At 45.1% G+C, this 20,878-nt stretch overlaps 1 pseudogene across 1 annotated transcript; it reads right to left on the bottom strand.

Annotated features, from left to right (window-relative positions):
• Positions 1–16,111: 16,111 nt before the first annotated feature.
• Positions 16,112–16,758, bottom strand: LOC308634535 (methyltransferase N6AMT1-like; annotated as a pseudogene). Its single transcript has one exon. The product of its transcript is annotated as a methyltransferase N6AMT1-like (transcript).
• Positions 16,759–20,878: the final 4,120 nt, after the last annotated feature.

The following is a 20,878-nucleotide window of genomic DNA, read 5'->3' as shown; positions in this document are numbered from 1 at the left end:
CCATCCTTTGCCGGGCTCACTGCCGTCTCCATGTGTCTTGTCGGACACATGACTGGAGCTCAGACAAATACATTATAAATTACCTAATTTCAAAAATAAGCCACTACTTCATTTGTGTGTCTCCAGAATAAATGATGATGCACTTGCATGGAATGAGAATACCATGGCTACGCCCACCCCCGCCCATTTCAGCCTAGAGAGTCTGAACGTTCTGGATTCTAGGTTCTCTGTGACCTCCTCTGAGCCAATGTGAAGCTGCTGAGTCACTGACAAGATCTTTTGTTTTGATATTCTGAGTCAATTAGATGAAAGAAACTGACTCACAGAAATAATCTCAACACATTTGGACTTGTGCATTGTACGGGTGGAGACTGCAGCAAAGGCTAATTTCCATGAGGCAACAGCTGCCGAGTTGTATGTTGCAGGCTTGTTTTAAGAAGTCTACATTCTGGGACTAGTTGAGGAGCTTCTATTTCCCGAAGCACACTTAAGGAAAGAAAAAGATTGTGTCTGCTTTGGAGTGGCTTTAGGCTAGGCTTTCAAAAGAGAGTGGTGTGTGTGTGTGTGTGTGTGTGTGTGTGTGTGTGTGTGTGTGTATGCACGTGCGCGCGTGCATGATGCAGCTGACCAACTCTGTCTTCCTTTCCTGTAGTTATCATCTTTATCTGCAGCCCAGAGGATGCAAAAATTATTCTGCGGGCTGCAGAGAACCTGGGACTCAGCACTGGAGAATTTGCCTTTATTATTTTGCCACAGTTGGAGGTAGATGCTGACCCGCACTCAGTGGCTCCGGTAATGAGAATGGAGTCCTTGCTGTGAACCAGGATGTATTAGTTCACCAAATACTACCACCTAGAAGGTGGGCCCTCCCGAGTCCTCATCTTGAGATGAGGAGACTAGGACTGAGCTGAAAGAACGTACCCAGAGTTCTTTGTAGAGGCAGTGAGAAGCTGTGCCCGGAGGAGCCAGTGTGGAGCCTGGCCTCCGGACCTGCTGAAGAACTGTCATTTCTATCAGGGAAGTGGGAATAACTGAATTCCTGAGAGGTGAAATGACTATACAACTAGCATGCAGGAGGACTACTGTTCCACCCAGTGGGCTGGCCTCGGTGTCTCTGTGTGTAAGCACCGCACCATACTGCAGGCAGAGTCTAGAAATGCCACTGGACTTCAGCTATGGACACACTGTATGCTTTTCCCAACAGGTTTGCTTGCTAAAATGAGGTTGTTTTATATAATCGAGAAGCTGACATTGGGCAAAGGAAGTAGAGGGAGATGTATAACAATGTCCAGGATTTCTCTTTCTTTATCAGGAAGTATTTCAGATGACCAAAAGTGCCTCAGATTTCTTTGGCTGGCAGATGGAATTCTAAATGCATGCCAGGCTTTCCAGAGCCTTCTCTTGCCTTACCTTTCTATGCCCCCCCCCCCCATCGCTGCCTTCTCTTCAATTTTCCCCTCACCTCTGCCTTCAGGGAGAGCACAAGAGAGGTGGGGATGTGCCAAGTCTTAGTATTTCAGGGAAGTCATTCTAAACTTCCCTCCCTCCTGTTGCTTCCCCCCAAAATTTGAAGATCAATCCAATTGGTTTGTAGTAGCAGAGAGAGTCTAGAACTAGGGCTGGGGTTGTGGCTCAGTGTCTGTTAGGGCCTCTGCACTGGGCCCTGCTTCTCCTTTGACCATAGGTGGTAGGGCACTTGCCTGCCTAGCATTGGTGAGGCACTGGGTTTGATTCTCAGCACCATATATAAATAAATTAAATAAAGGTCCATCGACAACTAAAAAATACATATGTAAAAAAGAGGGACCTAGAACTAAAAAGGTACCACACAATGTCCATGCAACTGAATTCAGGCTGATTTTAAAAAGAATATATAAATCCATTCTATGAAAGTGTTCCCAATGAAGGTTTAAGTAGAAAAAAAAGTCAAGCTGCAGAATGATAGTATAGTGCAATAGCATATTCATAAACACACCAACATGTAGACACACACACACACACACACTCTCTCTCCTCTCTACTTGCCTGTTTTGTTTGGGTAACTCTCAGTGCAGGATGAGAGGAAGTAATAGGAAAATTAGGAAATATACAATGAATGGCTATACACTAATAATAATAATAATAATAGTGACAGTCACAAAACACCAGTTACCAACAGAATGTTGGAAATAGAGGATCCTAAACTTTCCAAACTTTTGTACTCATTGCTATTGGGTAAGCTTTCTGCTCTGCCTCTTAGCTACTTGATGCCCCAGGTATAATTTTAATTTATGTTTTGGCTTTCTTCCCACAGCTTGTATGCTAACTAGAAAACATGAGCCTTATATGTCTAGCCTCCTAGAATCACTGGGTTTCCAGTAATTCCAGCAATTCAAGTTCAATATGGCCTTAAATGCAGTTCGGCTGCACAGCTTATTTCTTATAGAATGGTGACATTAATTTCCTTTCTTCTTCTTGGGAAATGTTTGGAAAGATGTATTGTCAAACCAGAAAGTGAATTGCCTCCCAGAGGCCTATGAATGAGTATTTCTCATCACGCTCAGCTCCCATGGAGAGCGTGGCTTCTGGGAGCAGGCCTACCAGAAGCTGAGGAGGGTGCCCTTCCACAGCTCCATCTCCTTGGAGGAGCAGGTCTGTTAGGGCCTCTGCACCATATTCTCCTTTGACCATATTTGTGCTTGGTTTCTGCATTTTCCCCTTTTGTGTCCCCTCTTCTGCCCAAAACACACACACACACACACACACACACACACACAACTTCCCCTCTTCCACAGCCCCAGATAAATAGTGGTTTGATGCTGTCTTATGAAATCCATGCTCCACGCCACAGAGGGGAACAGAGTTTATGGGGTGAAAGGCCACTGGCCTTGGTGTCAGAGACCAGGGCTTCCATCTGCTTCTGCTACTTACTGACTGTGGGACCTTCTAGGGTACTGCTTAACCTCCCTCCACTGTGTCTCTTCACCTGTAAAATGGGACTCTAGTGGCATCTACTTCCTGGACTCTTGTTTCGAGTGTCCAAGAACATGCTACATGGAATGGCAGAACAGACCCCAGTGGGTACTCAGGCCAGGCCAGTTTCTTTAGCCAGGAGGATAGCACAACCAAGAGCCAGGATGAAGAGTCAGACATGTGGCTAGAACAAGGCAAGCAGAGGGTCTGGGCCAGTGTGGAGGTGGTCAGGAGAGAGGAGTCCAGCCAGTGGGAATCTGAGCATGTTTTCTAACTTGAGTGAGCCAGGTGGCTCCCATAGAGGAAATTTTACAGAAAGAAGAATGTTGGCCAGAGCCAGAGCTACTTCCAGTGGGGGGCCTTTGGTCAAGCTGAGCCCTAAGGTATCAACTGGCCCTGATGGCAAGGGGCTTGATTAGGAAATGAAGGAGCCAATTATGGATCCCAACACAGAAGACAAGATGATTGTTAGGGGTTGATTGTGAGATGTCCCCCCGAAAGCTCACTGTGAGAGAGACAATGCAAGAAGGTCCAGAGGAGAAATGATTGGGCTTTAAGAGTCTTAACCCAATCAGCGCATTAATTCCCTGAGAGGGATTAACTGAGTGGTAACTCAAGTGGTAGGTGTGGCTGGAGGAAGTGGGCACTGGGGCGTGGCTTTGGGTATGTATTTGTATCTGGCAAGTGGAGACCTCACTCTCTGCTTACTGATCATGATGTGAACCGCTTCCCTCTGCCTCCATGATGTCCTGCCTCACCTTGAACCCTGAGGAATGGAGCCGGCCTTCTATGGACTAAGACCTCTAAATCTGTGAGCCCTCAAATAAACTGTCCCTACTCTACCATTGTGCTGGTTGGTGCCTTTGGTCACAGCAGTGAAAAAGCTGACTAAAACAATGATCAAACCACTCTGTGGGAGCAGCCTACTGTATGTCAGCCCTGTATTGGCTGCTGTAGACGGGTGCCTGCTCTCAGTAGGCACTTATAACTCACTGGCTAAACCAGTGGAGGGGAATATGCATCTGTGTGGCTGTAGGAACTGCAGCAGCTAGTTTACCAACCCACCTTGTTTAGCTCTCTTCCCCATTCTCTCCAATGGCAGCTTTCTCCCCCTTGAAGAAATGAGGGCACTGAGACTGAGGTTATGGAATTATCCTGGGTCTCATAACCAAGAAGTACCAGAACCAGCCTGGCTCCAAAACCTTTTCACTTACACATGAAAGACCACGGCCTCCAGGACTATTCCAGGAGGGTTGTGTGATCTAATTGGGAAAACCAGGCTTGGGAGGAAGGATGCAGACTGGGATAACCGGGTTAACAGTGCAGGTATGCGGTGACCTCCCCTCTCTGTGGGACGGATGCAGAACACGCGCTGGCTCCGCTGCACAGAGGCCGTAGGCCCTGGCACTCTGTGTTTGCTCCTGTAGTTGAAGATGAGCCCTGGCACTCTGTGTTTGCTCCTGTAGTTGAAGATGAGCCCTTACTCTGCCTAGCTGCACGATGCTGTCCTGCTGTACGCACAGATGATAAAGAGATAGTCCAGGTCAGGAGAGAATTTCAGGATGGGTGGCAGCTGGCCAGCACCCCAAGAGCCCATTACACTGCACTTCAAGGGGAGCAGCCATGTGCTGGGGGTTTCTGGACTCAAGCCCCAGTCCCAAGGGCTTTGAGATTCTGGGTATGTGATAATGGACCTCCTGAGGGGTCTGTCTCACACTGAGCTGTAGATTCAGCTTTCTTGTGGAGATTCTAGTCTTCTGTGAGGGTAGTTGAGGTTAAAACCTCACAGCGGGCTCAGGCCACTCATCTTGTGCCGCAGTCTTGGCTGGGCACAGAATCACGAGCCACCACACAGCTTTGTAGATTCAAACAGCAATTCTTTATTCCCGAACTCACACCGGCCTCCACACACGTTCTGGGGCAATCCCAGTTCTGCTGCCGCCCAATTCACCTACTCCACGAGGCTTTCTTCCCAAAGTGCTCTCTGAATCGCACGAGAACTCAACGGGAGCTCAGGCAGCAGGAACGCCCTAATTCCAGCAGCAATAATCCTCAACATCGAACTTCCCTAAAATCCAAGGTCTTAAACTGGGAACGCCCTTAACCCAAGGACCGGGATACTTCCTCAAACCTGATCAGCTCTAAACCCGGATCCGCCTTCCTTGAGCAAGGTCACCTTACATGCAATGTCAACAGCGAAATTCCAAGGCAAGTCATTTAACATGGGGTACGCTGGCAAGGAAATTTCGAATGCGTCATTCCTACTTGGTAATGGCCCTCAGCAATCTTGCTTTGTCTAGAGGCTGCCCAGATGGAAGGAGGCTTTTGGGGTCCTTGTCCCCACTCCTGGGAAGTCTCTCCCTCAGCTGCTTTCTCACTCGTCCATCAAGAATAAAACTTAACAATACAAGGCCTGTCTCAGCAAGATGGTGAGGTGTGCTGGAAAGAACAGTGCACGTGGGGCCAGGGTGGCCTGGTTTGTGTTCTGCCTCTGCTTCCTAACTCTGGAAGGCAGACTTGGGGGACACTGACCTTCAAGCCCCTCTTGTTAGGAGTGAAGGACGGTGCCCCCTCTGTAGGGTTAACTGGGACTAGACCAGTGAGATCATCGTGACTACAGTACTGGGCACTTAGTAAGCACTGCTTAAATGGTGATCTTGCATCCAGTCCACAGTGGGACCAAAGAACAATCAGTGCTTTGTCAGAGCATGTGTGCTAGTTTGGGTGTGGAGGAGTTGTACCTTATTTACTCCTCTGACATCTCTGCTGTGTTCCTTTGTGAGTGGGGCATAGCACATCCTAAGCAAGGGCAAAGAACAAACCAACCAGGACTGAGCGCCCTGCCAAACCCAGTAGGGAAGGGCCCACCTGAGGACAAAGCTTGCAAGCCTGTACCCTCGGTGTCTGGCTCCTGGAGTGGAGGAGCCAGGAGGATGGCAGGGACTGGAAGAGACAGTTGTCCCTCAGCCCCAGCCATCTCTTGCCAGGTGGCCATTTGGCTTTCTCTTGTCAGATCTGATTGTTTATGGGAAACACAAATCTGAGGTTTCATATGAAATTAACTGGGACATGCTTGACTTATTTTTTTCTTTTTTGAATGCTGGGTGGGCCTCCCCAGCATAGGCCCAACAAAATATGTCTGCCTACCCAGTGTGGCCCTGAGCCCCAGCAGGATGCCACTTCTGACCTGTCTTCTTTCCTTTTCTGTCCCCATTGATCCTGTCTCAGCTTCCTTGAAATGGCAAAGACCTTGCATCTGGCATTTGATGGGGAAGGGGATTCTGCCCATCTGAGCCTGAGCAGGCTGCCATTTTGAGCAACAAGTTCCGCTCTGTCCTCCTTAACTTGGGCAATCTTCTCTCTTTCCAGGAATCACAGGGCCCTGTGTTTGTGAACTCCCAGGGAAAAAGGTACATGGATCACTCAGTCTACGTCCTACAGGAATTTGGAAATGAGTTCCTTTTTCTTCCTTTACTTCATTATGATTGCTCTCAGAAAGTAATCAGGTACTATAAGACATTTCTGCAAGTTTAGCTCATGTCAGGGGAAGAGCCCTGGGAGGGGGAGGGGACCAGGGAGATCCTTCTCTCTGGGAGATCAGTTTAGAATTTAGGCCCTAGAATCCCTCGCCAATATCTGGTGCTCTCTAACTTCATAAAAATAGACTTTAGGCCTTTAAGATGATTTGCCCTAGATTGTTCATATAGGTTGGCCATTTCAGCTTCCAGGGTAGAATGCAGCACCTCTCTATAAGGGACCAGGCCTCCTCTGATGACTCAGCCAGAGCCAGTTCCCATTGCCCATTGGTCTCTGGGAGAGGCACTGGCTTAGTGGGTGATGGAACACAGCACCCGCTACAGGGATGGGCCCCTAGTCAGCCAGAAGCTCACCTATGACAGCCTGACTCCCAAACAGATTTGGACATCAGAATCCTCTGACATCCTGGGCTCCCAGAATGCCCTGGAAAAATCCATAGTTTTGTTCTCTCATCTACAGATCAATGAGAAAAGGAAACCTAACACTTAATTCTGTTTGCCTCTCACTGCCACCATCCCCAATCCAGATTCCATTTGAGAGGTTTTTTTTCCTTTACTCTTATGGAATGTTAATGTACCCAAATGGGCCAACCTAGAAAACAAAATTACCATGGCAAAACAAGTCCTCAGAATCACAGGAATGGGCTCACTCCACAGAAGGGACAAGGCTAGGGTTTGTGAACGTCAAAGTGCTATATAATAATATTTGTCTATATCAAACCTGGGTGCAATTCCCAGCAACACTGGAGAATTGGTGCATTAATCTAAAGAGATGTGGCTTAAATCAAAAGATCAAGTTACATATTCTACCAGGCAAAAGGATATTGCCATCCATGAATTAGATACCCAGGAGCTGGATTTGAGGAGTAGAGGGGAGATGAGAATTTTGGTCCAGTCAGAAGAGATGTGAGTTGTCTTTTTTTTTTTTAAACAAATAATGTATGTTTCAGTTGTTCCTCTTGTACATGATGTAGAGACAAGTAGGATAAATCTAGTCATCACGGACACTTGTGTTTTCTTTTTCTAAAGACCATTAAGAAATTTCTCCAACATTACTTGGTCTTATGGCTCCCTCCCTGAAGTCAGACCCAGCTGTGGGTTTTACAAGGAGCTCTGCAAAACAAAGCATACTTGAACAGGTTAAGTGTGGCTGCTTGGAGAAAAATCAGGAAAGGTTTCCTCTATAATGGGGTTTTTCAATAACAGTAGCACCTTTGCTATTTTAGGCTGGAGAATCTCTCTCTCTCTCTCTCTCTCTGTGTGTGTGTGTGTGTGTGTGTGTGTGTGTATCTTTCCTGTGCATTGTAGGATGTAGCATCCATAGCTCCCACCACTAGATGCCAGAAGCAACCCTGTGGTTGCAAGAACCAAACATATCCCCTAGGGGGCGACATCGCCTGCCTTGCCCCTTGAGAACCACTGCCCTAGGGAAATCTGGCTCTTGAGATTTGAGTCTCAGGAACTTCTTTTGTAGGGAGGGAGAAAGGGCCTGGGTAGTGGAGTGTGCGGAACGGTTAAGGACACAACCCTGGAATTAGATGGATCATGCTTGGAGAACAGCCCTACAGAGAACACAGTGTATGTTTAACAAAGGTAGGGATGGTGGTACATTATTTCCCTAAGACAGACATTTCCTGCAAATCAAAACCACCCTAAGATATCATCTCACTCCAGTAAGATTGGCAGCCACTATGAAGTCCAACGACAACAAGTGCTGACGAGGATACGGGGAAAAGGGTACACTTGTACATTGCTGGTGGGACTGCAAATTGGTGCAGCCAATTTGGAAAGCAGTTTGGAGATTTCTTGGAAAGCTGGGAATGGAACCACCATTTGACCCAACTATTCCCCTTCTGGGTCTATTCCCTAAAGACCTAAAAAGAGCATGCTACAGGGACACTGCTACATCGATGTTCATAGCAGCACAATTCACAATAGCAAGACTGTGGAAGCAACCTAGATGCCCTTCAATAGACGAATGGATAAAAAAAATGTGGCATTTATACACAATGGAGTATTACTCTGCATTAAAAAATGACAAAATTATAGAATTTGGAGGGAAATGGATGGCATTAGAGCAGATTATGCTAAGTGAAGCTAGCCAATCCCTAAAAAACAAATGCCAAATGTCTTCTTTGATATAAGGAGAGTAACTAAGAACAGAGTAGGGAAGAAGAGCATGAGAAGATGACTAACATTAAACAGGGATGAGAGGTGGGAGGGAAAGGGAGAGAGAAGGGAAATTGCTTGGAAATGGAAGGAGACCCTCAGGGTTATACAAAATTACATACAAGAGGAAGTGAGGGGAAAGGGAAAAATAATACAAGGGGGAGAAATGAATTACAGTAGAGGGGGTAGAGAGAGAAGAGGGGAGGGGAGGGGAGGGGAGGGGGGATAGTAGAGGATAGGAAAGGCAGCAGAATACAACAGACATGAGTATGTCAATATGTAAATCAGTGGAAGTGTAACTGATGTGATTCTGCAATCTGTATACGGGGTAAAAATGGGAGTTCATAACCCACTTGAATCAAAGTGTGAAATATGAAAAAAAAAATAAATAAATGGTGGGTAAGACTGTGCCAACTGAAAAAAAAAAAAAGATAGACATTTCCATGCAAAGAGAGAGGTGCCTAGCAGGGCCTTCCAGGCCCGTGCCTAGCAGGACCAGGCTGGGTCAGAGATGTGCCCCTTTCTGCTCTTAGGCAGGCCTGAGTAATGACGGTCTCCATTCTGCAGGTCTAACCGTTGTGTCACAGTGATTCTCCTGAGTACAGTCCTGAGAGCTGCCACCCTCGGTCTGGTTTTAAGGATGCAGAGGGGAAAACTGAGGAGGCAAAATAAAGACATTGGGTGGCAAATTAACTATGTTAACATCACCATCCTGCCCCAGAGCAAGGTGAGGCACTTGGGACCCAGATGTCCATTTGCCTTTTTTTGGGGGGGGGCGGGGGGAAGATACCTCATTCAGGAGCTGATGAGAGCAAGGGGCTGGCTCATTTATATAGTGTGCAACTCATGAGGTCCCCAGACCTGACTTCTGGTTCAAGGTACTGAATTGCTGAATACTTCTGTCACCTCCCTGAGGCTCAGTTTCTGACTATTGAAAAATGACCTGTAGTCTCTGAAGTTCCCTTCAACTTTATTACGCTGTGGGTATAAGGAACACAAGTACTGCTCAAATGTTGAGGCTGTTTCTGGGGAGGATTTAGTTATCTCCTTTAATCTAGTGATGACTAGCATGAGAAGGCTCATTTGCATAATAAACACTTCATGACCATAAGCAGAGTGCAAGGCTTGGGGAAGCCCACAAATGAGATGCCTTTAGAGGAAATCAGATGTACAGAGAGGTGTCTCCATGGGGTTGGTGAGGCAGAAGCCTTGTGGGGTTGTAAGAGGAGGACTCAAGTTCCCAGCTTCTTGAAGGCTTCAAGGAGAAGGCAATATTTGGGAGGAGTGAGTTTGCTACTGGTGACAAGGAGAGAAGTTACATAGGACGTGGGTGGTTGAAGGCTGGAAAACTTGGCTGGGACCAAGTCAGGAAGGTTTCAATGTACAAAGTAAGACCCGGAGATTGGGTGTCATTACAACTTATTTCCAAATGTTCTTGGGGATTTGGAGTCTCCCTCTTCTCTCTTCAACCAAAACAGCTCTGTTCTGATTTGGTTGGTTTGTACATTAGAGTTCCAGGGCAGACTCTTCTGGGAAAACAGGGTTCCTGTGCTTTGAAGATGTTCTGTAGATGTTGGGGAGGCACTAGGGGAGATTAAATACAGAGGGACCCCAGGTTGATTCAGGAAAATGACTTTGACTTCACCTTAATTAAGTGATACACCTAGAACTTGATTCTGAACAGACTGAGAGTCTGCCCTCACAACTGGCAATGTCCATACAGACACCAGGAGAGATGCATGTATCAGGTAGATACATTCACACTATGGGTCAGAAATACCAGAGTTCAAGTCCTGACTCTTCCATGTATTAATTGTGTGACCTTGGAATTCACCTTCCTACTCTATAAAGAGCACAGCTCTTTCAGTACTTGGCCATGTCATTGAGAGCCATGGATTCACATGTTGTTTTGCAGCCACCTGGGAGAGGCACACCTGTATCAAGAGGCAACAGTAGTAAGGCATCTTGTGGGATGAGTTCTGCTGACCTCAGCACCTTTGTCAAGAGCCTGGAGGCAGGGAGAATTGGTGGGGAGCTCTTTTATGCCCCCAGTAGGGCTTTACCAGGTTTTCTTGAGCCAGGTGTCTTTATGTAGATCTTAATGAGTATTTCTGCCTTATTTTCCACATGAAGTCTTGGTCAGACAGGGCATTCTGAATAGGACATTCTCCAAGCAAAAGCCAAGGTGGTCTCTGCTCTCCAAACTGGTGCTTCTGAAACTTTAATGTGCGTACAAATCACTTGGGGCTGTTGTTAAAAATGTGGATTAATGTGTATAAATGTTATGTGTCAATTTTCAAAAAATTTCCTGCTTTTAAAAATGCAGCAGATTCTGAGTCAGTTGGTCTAGGTTCTGCATTTCTAGCAAGCTCCTAAGGGATTCCCTATGCTGGCTTCTAGATTAGACTCTGCTCCATCCAGTAGAACTTTCTGTGGTGATGCAACGGTCCCAAATCTGCACTATCCAATATGGTATCCACCAGCCTCATGTGACCATTAAACATTAGTGTGACTGGGGAATTGCACTTTAAATTTTATTTAGTTACAACTCATTTGATTTTAAGTTTAAATAGCCCCATTTGGCTAGTGGCTACCTTAATGGACAAGTGTACTCCTAGAACATGCATTATTCCATTCCCTGGTGCTTTAATGAGACTCTGTCATGGGTCTGGGCTTCTGCAGTGTAAACAGTGGCAGCTGCCAAGTCTGGGTCACCATTTCATTCCCACTTTCTCTCTCCCTCCCTTCCACACCCTGGACCTTAACGTCTCCTGTGCTTAATAAGTCTTTAGAAATTCAAGTCCCCGTGTGTGTGTGGGGGGGGAGTTATATAAAGAAAAAAATTCCATGTATTTACCTTTTAAAAATGGAAGTCCTGAAGAGTAGGGGCAGAAAGCTCTATACAAGGGAAGATTCGTTCATTGCTGTAAACGTGGGTTAGGAGAGATTAGAGTCAATACATTTGTATACAACTGAATTTATTTTTCTAAATGTTTACTTACTTGAGTTTTCAAACTACAAAAATCTCCTAGGATATTACCAAATACAAACTACGAGCCAGATGAAATTGTATGTTGTGGTCACTGGCCATTTAGAGAAGGAAGCCAGCAACCTGAAGCATATCACTCATAAATCTTCCTAAAATGGTCTCTTCTTCCTTCCCTCAACCCCTATCACTGTATTCCTCACCTCTATGGACTATGTTAGTGTCCAAATTCTTTAACAAGGGACTCAAGTCTCCTCATGACCTAAATCTAACACACTTTCAGAAACTTTTTGTTCCTGGCCTAAATGCTATGCTTGTCCGGTTGTTCTTGCTGATCATGCCATATACATTTCACCTTCTGATAATGTCATGCCTCCTCCTCCTTCCTCACCCCATGTAGAACCTTCTTATGCTTTGGGGTTCAGCACCAGCATCACCTCTTCCGAGAATACTTTGCTCTATCCCATAGGCATCCTTTCCTCCCTGGAGCTCCCACTACAGTCCTGAGTCCTGTGTAGTTACCCCCACCTAAAAGGGCAGATCTGGGTTGGCACAGAGCTCATACTGTATCTTCTTCTACCTCAGACCTACCCCAGTATTGTGTTTTGTGATGGCTAAAAGCAGACACAATAGGTAATACTCACCATAAGATATTCCATCTATGAAAGCTTAATATGTGCCTGGCATTGAATTTCCAGTATTATGTATTTTAATTGTTTTGACCCTCATGGAAACTCTATGAGATTTTTAAAGCTTGAAGAAGTTCCATTCAGTGGGTGGCACTGGGTTTTGAAACAGGTATCTGACTCCAGATTTACATTATATCCTCACCTCACCTGAATGATAATGGGGCAATACTGTATGATAGAAAGAGTATAGTCTTGGAGTTAGACATTTAAATTCTGGCTGTATTACCTACCAGTGTGCAATCTTGGACACGTTTCCTAACCTCAGTGGTACCATCTGTAACTGGGCTAATAATTCTAACTTTCCAACTAATTGACTGCTGGGTAGCTAGCTCAGTGTGAGATATAGCACAGTGCCACCAGAGGGGTTGATAGGGCAGTGAGAAACTGAATTGTCCCTCCTGTAGGCGAATCTCTTTTTTCAAGTCTTCCTGATCTTCCTTTTGCCCTCTGAATGGAGCTGTTTTGGGATCATCCTGGGTTAAGAACATTCCACTTTGTCTCTGATTCCAGAGAAAACATGACCATCTGCTATGTTGGTGACCAAGCAGAAGCATGGGATAGGAAGCTGACTGTGTGGCAGGAAGTCCAGCTGGTAAGGCCCCTCTCTGTGCCTTCTCTGAGGCATATGTGAGGGGTATTCTCCATCCCAGAAGAGCAATGGTGGGAAGCTACTTCCCTTAACTTGACCTGATACCCCTGCACCCTGACAGTCCAGGCCTTGGATCTTAGACCCTTGGCCTGGCCCAGGCACCTAAACCCTGGGTTCCTCCCACCTCTGCCCTCCCCACTTAATTCTTTCTGACCTTAATTCTGGCTCTCACCTTTTCCATCTGTGATGGCTGCTTGCCAACTTTGAACCTGGGCCTGGAAGGGAGTTTGACTTCTTACTCTGTACTAATGGCCTGTCGAGACCCACACACTGACATTGGCAGCTACAGGCAGAAAGCAGGGCTGGCTGAGGTCACACTGAGATCCTGCCCCTGGCTTATTGGTTGAAGGTCCCTGTGGATTTACTTCCCAGCTCTGCCACTTTTAAGTTACATGATTTTCAATAACTGACTTCCTCTTTGGGGGGGCATCCATTTTCTCATCTGTAAAACAGGAGTAGTAACAGTTCTCATCTCACAAGGTCTTTGTAAGAATTAACTGAAAGTATATAAGGTGCAGTCCCTCGCACAAAGACTCACTTTATATATGTACTGTTTTCACCATTATTTCCAGGTGTGTGAATTAAGGCATGAGAACATCATCCCCTTCTTTGGTATTTACAACATCTGTATTGTCACCCAGTATTGCAAAAAAGGAAGTCTTTTTTTTTTGGGGGGGGGGGTTGTCCTATTTATTATTAGTCTGCCTCTGCTGAGATCACCCTTTGGTGAGCCTTTACCTGAGACGCAAATATTTTCATGTCTTTTGCCCATTCAGACAAGTGTATCCACAAACCTCTTCCCCAAATGTCTTTGTCACCAATTTTCCAATCATGACCCTTTCTAATCCCTAACCATCCAGCCAAACTAAGGGTCACAGCTCATGAAATTGAATATAATTGCATATCTGGCCATTTCCCCTTCCAAGTAAAGTGAACAACTCGGTGCGTTACTTTGAGCTTTATTAGGAGGATGTCCCTTCACCGGCTGTCCTTTAGGGATGTGCGGAGAGTTCTTCAGCTGTCCAATTTGGGGTAGTGCCTGCAATCATCTTCCTCTGTCAGTAGATCACAGGGGGATGCCCATAGGAGCAGGGAGGGAGGGAGAAGGCAGGAGTGAGGAAAATGGGCCTTTGGAACACTTCTTCATGTAACTTTCTTCAGCCTTCAGGGCCTGCTGAGGTCCAATCTTGGGTATGTCACTTCCATTTGATGGTGGAGTGTTGCTGTGCATGCCAACTTCACGGTTTGGAGGGTCAGACAATACCAATTCAAGATGGGTAGCTCAATTCCCATGTTAACTTAGTGACCTATGGTTAACTGTTAAGAATCTACTAAGGCCCAGTAGCAGGCCAAGAGCTCTCTCTCAAAACAAATATTTATGGCATTAGCAGTCTTACTCCAAAATCTTACAGGCCTGAAACTGGAACTCAACCTTAGGGGCCTGCCAAAGGTCTGTATAGCATTTCTATCTGCCAATGACATTTCACCACTGGATCTGCTGGATCATATGGTCTGAGTGGCAGGGCAGCTTGTATGTGGCCGATACAAGTTGCAAAGCCTTTTCTTGTTCTGAGTCCAACTCAGAGCTGGCAACTTTTTGGTCACTTGGCTGGAGTAACATACCCAGATAAGCATTTGTTGCCTCTAAAACACAAGGAATCCACTAAATGCTATATCTATTTCTTGGTTATAGGAGCACTTAATGCAAGAACTTATCCTTCATATTAGAAGAGATGTTTCAGTATGCCCCAAACCATTAGACCCCACTAATTTCACTGAGGTTGAAGGCCCTCGAAGTGTTATTAGATTTCCTAACTTGTTACCAGTAAGTCTATGGAATTTGCTATTTCTTGATCATTTGGTTCAGTCAGTATCATGTCATCAATGTAATGATTAGTGTAGTATCTTGTGGATAGGGAAGGTGATCAATATCCCTGCAAACTAAATTATGACATAAGGCTGGAGAGTAGATAATACCCAAGGTAGGACAGTGAAGGTGTATTGTCAGCCTTGCTGGCTTGAAAACAAACTATCTCTGGTGGGTTTTTAATGGATAGGTATAATGAAAAAGGCATTTTCTAGATCAATATTGTGTAGCAGGTACCAAGTGATGTGTTTATTTTCTCCAGCAATGAAACCCCATTTGCTGCATCAGCTGCGATCATTTGTTTAAAATCATAATAATCCATAGCCATTCCCCAATTTTATTATTGTAGGGGCAAATGCAAAAACCACCCCCAAACAGTAGAAGTTCCTTCAATCTCACCTGTTATTTGTCTTCTGAGGTTCATATACACATACAAACATACTGTCTCTATTGGTTTCTTAAAAATATACACACTGGCGGGCTGGGGATGTGGCTCAAGCGGTAGCGCGCTCGCCTGGCATGTGTGCGGCCCGGGTTCGATCCTCAGCACCACATACCAACAAAGATGTTGTGTCCGCCGAGAACTAAAAAATAAATATTAAAAAAAAGTTCTCTCTCTCCCCTCTCTCACTCTCTCTTTAAAAAAAAATATACACACTGGGGATATAACTCAGCTGTAGAGTGATTGATTGCCTTACATGCACAAAGCCCTGGGTTCAATCCCCAGAACCACACACACATACACACACACACACACACACACAAAAAAAAAAACAACCAAAAAAAAAAAACATGTAGGATAAAACTGATCTACAGCTTGCTCTTCTCATTCTATAGTACAGCATGAACCCCTTCTGATTTAGCATAGAGACCTGACTCATGTTTAATGGTTGCATGTTCAGTGAAATAGATACACTGTAATTTATTTGAACCAATCTCCTTCCTGATGGCCGTTGAGGTTGATTCACTGTTTTGCTAGTAGAACCAAAGCTGAAATGAATACACATTCACATGTAATATAAATATAACCTTTACACATAAAATGCAAATTATAAACAAACATATCTACCTGCACATGTGTACCTATTTTGGTAGTCTTGAATCCCTGGTTAAAGGGAATGTTCCATCTTTCCATCTCTCTTTTTTTTTTTAATGACAAATTTCCAGTAAAATTCCTTAACCAAGGAATGACTTCATTTTAAAATATGCTGAATGCATTCAGCTCACAGAATCTCTTGCATACTCCAGGTAGCTCTTGGTCTATCAGGACTTGGTGAACTCCAGAATGGAAAGAGTTTCTTGGCCTGCCTGTCTGGAAGGTGCAGTGGTCCCTTATAGACTTTGTCTTCAATGTTTTCAAAAAACGTCTTCTGGATTATTTTCTTTTATGGTAATTAAATAGGATCATCCTCCTGGGGAAAGGAGGGCTGATGCTAGTGGAAAGAATCTGTCCATAACTTCTAAGCCATTTCTGCCACCAGTTCAAGCTGCTTCTATTCGGTGACTTCCCACCTCTTTGGGTTGAGTCACAACACAGTGGGGACTGAACACCAGGAAAGCATCTTTTTCCTTCAGTTTTGGTAACAGGCCTTTGACCAACTCTGTAATTACTGATTGAGTGTGGACATTGTTACAGCGTGCTGTTTCCAGGGTACCAGCTGCTGCATCAGGGTTGATATCAGTGCACAGGTACAAAACCTGAGGTCCTATCATAGAGCTAGGAATGCAGATACCACACCAGACCCTGACACAACTTCAAGGTCTAATTCCATTCCCGCCAAATCAGCTGCCTCCGCCTGGAGTGCATCCAGCAGCCGGAACGTGTCCTCCGCGGGCCGGATCAGACCGTTGCTGAGCGAGCTGGGCCCCGCGTGCCGGTGCAGCGGTCAGGGGAACCTCGGTGCCGCCATCTTTGACCTTTCCATCCTATGTAGAAAAGAAAGTCTTGAGGTAAGCAAAACGGTAAACCTCGGTCTGATCAGTGACTGCTAATAGAGAATCCCCAGTGTTTTCCCTTTTTCATCCAAGGACAGTCCCTTTCTGGTCTAACTGTAAGACCTAGTTATCTTGTTGGGCTGCCTGTGGGGGCCAAATGTGCGCATAGTTGCCAAGTGTCTGGTTAGGATTGATCTGGGTGGACATTCAGGAGCTCATTTTCTTCTCCCAAGATGCCAGGCTGCCCCTGAATTGGGTTCCTGGGCCCTTGTCCCTGTGGTATGTGATAGTCAGCCTTGTGTCACGGGCAGGCAAGGGTTTGTGGACCTTTTCAACCTCAAGTCAGGCTCTTGTTATCTCCTGGCAAGACTTCCACCCAGGTTTAGTATATTCTGCCTCCCATCCTATTAGGTCTGGCCACAAAGATTGGATTCATTAGACTTAACTCTGTTTAACCTGCGAAGCTGGCAGCTCCAACTTGAGTCACTGGTGATATTCTGAATATGTTTTCTAGGATATTTTGAGTAATTCAGATCATGAAATGGATTGGATATTCAAATGCTCATTTGCAGGTGACATAGTAGCCAAGGTGAGTATAATGTCACAGTGTGTTTGAGTTGTCCTATGTAAGGGATAAATTTGAACTATAATTTTTACTGAAAATTCATGGCCTCTTCAAATCTCTTCAAAGGGATTCCTGCTCTAAAATCTACAACTTAAATGTATTCTTCCACTATTTTCTCTTTCCCTAATCCAAGCAAATATGGAGGAGAAAAATTATTTTACATTGAAGTTGAAAATAATGCTAGGCTTATCTAATCGGTAAAGAGTAGATTTTAGTATAGAATATTATATCCCAAACAGAAGGTAACTACTAGACTATAAATGGGGCTGGGTCAGGGGAGTCTTAATAGTCTTTCCTCTCTCTAATCTCAGAGTCCTTTCCACAGAAAACTAGGATTAGTGCCACAAAGCTGCTGACCTGACAGGTGGGCTATGGACACAGATCTGAAAGGGTATATAAATAGGCAGAATCTTTATTTTGGTAGCTGGGGACCGTGGTGGCTGCAAAGAAAAGAAGAATAACAACAGCAACCGTAACATATATAGACCCAGTGGAAATTGTAGCACACACCTATAATTCCCTGCTACTCAGGAGGTTTGAGGCCAGCATCAGCAACTTAGTGAGACCCTGTCTGAAAACAAAATTTTACAAAGGGCTAGGGATGTAACTCAGTGGTAGTGTAAGGGTCCGGAGAAACGTCGGAGGAAGAGACCACAAGAGACTGTCTTATGCAACAGCAGAAGGGAGGGTTTATTTGGAGACCAGCATGCTAGGGCCCAGAGCTCTCTATAGCAAAGAGAGATAGAGCCCTGAGAACAGCTTAAGCAGAGCTTATATACTTTCCTTGGAGAGGGCAGAGAGAGAAGTTACATTTTGTAGTTTGGCAGTTGGGGACAGCTCATTCTGGGAACAAGATTAGCAAACAGTTCACAGTTGGGGACAGCACATCCTGGGAACAAGATTAGCAAACAGTGTTTTGTTAAGCATATAGAAAAACGGAGTGACAAGTACCTATTTTATTAACCTTTCATTCCCCACTTCTTCTGGCTACTTTTAATCATAAAAGTGATCATTGGGGGGTGCCACATTCCGTGTCTGCTAGTGGGGTATATTGTTGTCTAATTACCATAAGTTTGATTTGTCTAATTTTGGGCTTGGAGAAAGGAAACTACACGGTTGAGTAAACAGGGTCCTAGAGTTAACAACAATATAAGAATTAGTAGAGGACCGGCCAGGGCTGATAAAAGCGTAGTTAACCAGGGGAATGTGTGAACCAAGACTCATACCACCCTTTTTGGGCCTCTCTCTCTCTCTGACGCTCTTTAAGGCGTCTTCTTAGTTTACTCATAGATTTTTTACAACTCCAGTATGGTCGGCATAAAAACAACATTCTTCCCTCAATGCAGCACAAAGGCCCTCTTCTCTCATGAAGAGGAGGTCCAACCCTCGCCTGTTCTGTAAAACAACTTCAGAGAGAGAGGTTAAAGATGCCTGCAAAGCTGTGATGGAGGTTTCTAATATCTTTAAGTTTTGGTCCATTGCTGTTTCTAATTGGGTCATTTGTTGTGCCCCACGGACCAGGGCAGTGGTCCCTGTGCCCACCCCTGCAGCAATTCGCATTCCTAATAAGACGGCTAAAGTGAGGGATACAGGTTCCCGGCGGAACCGGGTTGTATGTCCCCTTATTTGATCTTTAAATGAACCTGCGTCATGATAGAGCACTCTGGGAAACATCTGTACCATTATACAATTAATCACATCTGTTGACCATTTTATGAAAACATAAATAACGTTTAAGTATATAGAGAATTATACTGTTGTAGGGACGGACAAGGCAAGGCACCTAAGATAGCACTGAAGACAGGGAAACAGTCCTATTTGGTTGCAGCCGGATTCAGAGGGCATTGCTTCTGTTGTAATCAATTAATCCCCTGAACCCCAAGTTTAGGTAGTTTCAGAATTTTGTACTCAACATGTAAGGGAAGGGATTCAGAAGTTCACAGTCTGCAGAAGTTCACAAAAAGCAGTTTTTGTTTCTGTTTTTTTTTTTTTTTCTCTGTTCTGGGCAAGTTAACTTTTCAAGGACACCTGGGAGGGGGAGAATTTTTTTTTTCTGCCAGCTGTTACCATGGAGCCCAGTTGATAACTTTTTTATTTTAGAAATGTAGTCATCTCTGTGAGGCCCCAGCTCAAGGCCAGAGGCCTTGTTTACATATTTTGTGAAAAACTAGTAAGGGGGTGTCTAGCTTAGGAGTGCTGATTTTTCCAGCCAGTGGCCAAGTAGAACAGGGCAACATGAAAAGAGGAAGTTTATCTATACTGAACTCTTTTATAGGGACTCTTTTGCTGAAAGTCCTAAAGTCAGCCATGATGAAGACTTCTGGAGAAGGTCAGTTAAGACTTTTCTGTGGGCCTGGTACAGAGGGGGAGGACGGGGAAGGCGGTGCTGAGAGCAGCTCCGTGGATCTGAGAATGAGGAAGGATAGATGTAAAAGAATAATGGGAAAGGGGTTTGGGATTTTCCTAGCAACAAAAACTTGAGTGGTAGAACAGGTAGAGTAGAGGGGAAGACTGGAGTGAGTATTCCAAAAAGCCTGTGAGGGACTTTAAATTTTTAGTAACCTGTTTTCAGTGATGACAAAGCAACTTTAAAGGCCATTTTCATTACATCTTGGATAGGGGTCTGAGGGCTCTCCTCAGCTGGTTTGAGCTTTGGGTTAGCTGGTAAGAGGACCTGGTGGGACCCGGTGTGGACACTGACAGGAGAAGAGAGGAGTGAATGGGTGGAGAGATACCTCAGTACCTGTTATTTCAGCAAGGGGCAATGGTCTGAGAACCGGCGGAGGTTTGGGTTCCATCAGGTAGTCCCTGTATGTTTACATCCTTATGACTCACAGAAGAAGTTGGTTTTTCCCCCACACAGCCATGACTGTTTGTGGCTTTGATAGTCCACCGGGCAAACATAATAATCTAGGTTAGTCAACCTACATCTGGCTCGCGTGTCCCTACATCCATAATGTTTGTTTCTATTATCTATGGTACGGAAGGGTTTTAATGGAATTTTAGTGGGATCCTCTTCATCAGGGATACCCAATAGTAAAGACCTATAGCCAGCTGACAAATGTCTGGGTGGAGAGATGGCCACCAGGTCACTAAGGGGGCTGTATGTGAGATAGATCATACTTTTTGTCCAGTAGGATTTGTGATTAGCCATCGCTGCTGTACGGGCTGATGAGGGTTAGGACTACTGGTGGTCAAGGGGAGAGTCTATAGCCTTATCCACACGGCAAATACGCAATTTGAGAGGGTTACCAGTTTTTTTCAATTTTTAGCCAGAGTCTGGACAGGGTGCAGGCTTGAGATGAGAGTCATGGATCCAGGAAGTGATTCTGTTTACCTTTACCGCTGTAGGTGTTATAAGTAGCACCTGGTATGGTCCTTTCCAGCAGGGATTTAGGGATGACACCTGATGTTGTCTTACGTAGATAAAGTTTCCCACTTGATATCGGTGTGGAGTCCCTTCGTCCCTA

Source organism: Spermophilus citellus (genome assembly GCF_964194105.1).
Source record: "Spermophilus citellus genome assembly, chromosome: 15".
Classification (NCBI taxonomy): Eukaryota; Metazoa; Chordata; class Mammalia; order Rodentia; family Sciuridae; genus Spermophilus; species Spermophilus citellus.
This window is presented reverse-complemented; position numbering and strand designations above follow the sequence as displayed.